Below are 2,500 nucleotides of genomic sequence, written 5' to 3'. Positions count from 1 at the left end.
ACACAAAAACACGAACCCGAAAAAGGCAAAAAAGGGACATACGCACTGGCGACACGCCCGTTTCGCCTGCCACCCGTGCACACTCGCCTGGGCAGCTGGTCACATGCGTCGCTCACAGGCATTTTGCAGGCCAGCACCGGCGGATGCACGGGTCAAGCGGGACGGGACGAGCGCAAGGCTTGCTTTTGGTGGCACACGAAAACACGAACCCGAAAAAGGGACATACGCACAGGCGACACGCGCGCCCGTTTCGCCTGCCACCCATGCACACTCGCCTGGGCTGCTGGTCACATGCGTCGCTCATAGGCATTTTGCAGGCCAGCACCGGCGGATGCACGGGTCAAGCGGGACGGGACGAGCGCAGGGCTTGCTTTTGGCGGCACACGAAAACACGAACCCGAAAAAGGCGAAAAAGGGACATACACACTGGCGACACGCACGCCCGTTTCGCCTGCCACCCGTGCACACTCGCCTGGGCTGCTGGTCACGTGCGTCGCTCACAGGCATTTTGCAGGCCAGCACCGGCGGATGCACGGGTCAAGCGGGACGGGACGAGCGCAGGGCTTGCTTTTGGCGGCACACGAAAACACGAACCCGAAAAAGGCGAAAAAGGGACACACGGACAGGCGACACGAAAAAAAAGGGGTCGCCCTACCTAGGTGGGCGCAAAAACCCCGTCGGCCAGGAGGTTTCGCCAAAGTGTCTGTACTGTCACACAGGGTCAATAGCACGGGCATGGCCGGCCGCCGCACGTGCAGCGGCTTACGGACGCACGGTTCGGCGGCACGGGTGCCTGGCGGCTTTAGCACCTTGGGGTGGACAGGCCTGGCGGCAAGGGGGGCTAGGCACCTTGCTGCCAGCCGGCAATGGTGCACGGGGCGGGGCGCCACACAAACACGAAAGAGGGACAAGAGCGGGGCGATGGTCCACAGAGACGAGCCATGCACGGGGCCCGTGATCGCCGACACGCGCGAACGCGGACGCGGACAAGGACAAGGACGCGACGCGCGGCGCGCGTGCGAGGTCAAGAGGGGCGCGCGCACGAAAACGCGAAAAAAGGGGCTAGCGGCCGAGAAACGCGAAAAAAACCGGGTCACCTACCTAGCCGAACGCCTAAAATCGCTTCGGGCAGGAGGTTTCGCCAAAGTGTCTGTACTGTCACACGGTCCGTACGGGCGCAACCCCATCGCGCGCCAGCACCCCTTCCTGGGGGCGCCCACCCGCCAGGCGCCTGGCGCCCCACGCGCGCGCGCCCGGCGCCTGGCGCCTTGCCCCCCACGCGCGCCCGGCGCCTGGCGCCTGGCGCCTCGCCCCCCACGCGCGCGCGCGCGTGGCGCCTTGCGCCTGGCGCCTTGCCTCCGCGCGTGCCTGGCGCCTGGCGCCTTGCCCCCCACGCGCCTGGGCGCCTCTTTTCCGCCTGGGCGCCCTGGCACCTTTCCGCCTGGGCGCCTGTTTTCCGCCTTGGCGCCCTGGCGCCTTTTCGCGTGGGCGCCTCTTTTCCGCCTGGGCGCCATGGCGCCTTTCGGCCTGGGCGACTCTTTTTCGCCTGGGCACCTCTTTTCCGCCTGGGCGCCTCTTTTCCGCCTGGCCAGGGCGCCTCTTTTCCGCCTGGGCGCCATGGCGCCTTTCTGCCTGGGCGCCTCTTTTTCGCCTGGGCGCCTCTTTTCTGCCTGGGCGCCCTGGCGCCTTTTCGCCTGGGCGCCTCTTTCCCACCTGGGCGCCCTGGCGCCTCTTCGCCTGGGCGCCCTGGCGCCTTTTCGCCTGGGCGCCTCTTTTGGCGCCTGGGCGCCTACGCCAGGGCGCCTCTTTTCCGCCTGGGCGCCTCTTTTTCGCCTGGGCGCCTCTTTTCCGCCTGGGTGCCCTGGCGCCATTCCGCCTGGGCGCCTCTTTTCCGCCTGGGCGCCCTGGCGCCTTTTCGCCTGGGTGCCTCTTTTGGCGCCTGGGCGCCTCTTTTCCGCCTGGGCGCCCTGGCGCCTTTTCGCCTGGGTGCCTCTTTTGGCGCCTGGGCGCCTACGCCAGGGCGCCTCTTTTCCGCCAGGGCGCCTCTTTTTCGCCTGGGCGCCTCTTTTCCGCCTGGGCGCCCTGGCGCCTTTTCGCCTGGCGCCTCTTTTGGCGCCTGGGCGCCTACGCCAGGGCGCCTCTTTTCCGCCTGGGCGCCTCTTTTCCGCCTGGGTGCCCTGGCGCCATTCCGCCTGGGCGCCTCTTTTCCGCCTGGGCGCCCTGGCGCCTTTTCGCCTGGGTGCCTCTTTTGGCGCATGGGCGCCTACGCCAGGGCGCCTCTTTTCCGCGCCAGGGCGCCTCTTTTTCGCCTGGGCGCCTCGCCAGGGCGCCTCTTTTCCGCCTGGGCGCCCTGGCGCCTTTTCGCCTGGCGCCTCTTTTGGCACCTGGGCGCCTACGCCAGGGCGCCTCTTTTCCGCCTGGGCGCCTCTTTTTCGCCTGGGCGCCTCTTTTCCGCCTGGGCGCCCTGGCGCCATTCCGCCTGGGCGCCTCTTTTCCGCCT

The sequence above is a fragment of the Aristolochia californica genome, unplaced genomic scaffold, assembly GCF_029961685.1.
Source record: "Aristolochia californica isolate CCGP_79_NKW_82.1479 unplaced genomic scaffold, dmAriCali1.0.hap1 SCAF_19, whole genome shotgun sequence".
NCBI lineage: Eukaryota > Viridiplantae > Streptophyta > Magnoliopsida > Piperales > Aristolochiaceae > Aristolochia > Aristolochia californica.
The sequence above is the reverse complement of the archived record's forward strand: the minus strand, read 5'-3'. Positions refer to the sequence as shown.